The 361-nt window shown below is 62.9% G+C and overlaps 1 protein-coding gene across 1 annotated transcript in view; it reads left to right on the forward strand.

Moving 5' to 3' along the window:
- Positions 1–361, forward strand: part of GPC5 (glypican 5) — a 1,496,686-nt gene that overhangs the window by 80,440 nt on the left and 1,415,885 nt on the right. The window lies entirely within an intron of this gene.

Genomic DNA, 361 nt, shown 5'->3' on the forward strand with positions numbered 1-361 from the left:
TGTCCTGGTGCTGAAAAACGCGGCTGGCCAGGCCACATGTTTCAGCACCAGGGCTCCGGTGTCTGTGAGGTAAGGGGTTGGGGGGGCTGGAGGAAGGGGGAGAGAACCATGGGGGGGACCCCTGATGGCCCCACACATGCCCCCAACCCCTGCCCTGTCCAGCCTCATCCCCACAAGCCCCCCCCCAATCCCTGCTCCCCACCCCATAGATTAAAAAACAAAACAAAACAAAAAAAACCCTGGCACTTACCGGCAGCTTCAACTGCTGTCTGGCTGATTGGGGACTTGCCCGCACAGTGCAGGGCAGGCTGACAGCTCCAGCGGCCCCAGCCCAGGCCCTTCTGTCCCCCTGCCCCCCCCC

The sequence above is a fragment of the Gavialis gangeticus genome, unplaced genomic scaffold (genome assembly GCF_001723915.1).
Source record: "Gavialis gangeticus isolate Ggan-Ray unplaced genomic scaffold, GavGan_comp1, whole genome shotgun sequence".
In the NCBI taxonomy this organism is placed as follows: domain Eukaryota; kingdom Metazoa; phylum Chordata; order Crocodylia; family Gavialidae; genus Gavialis; species Gavialis gangeticus.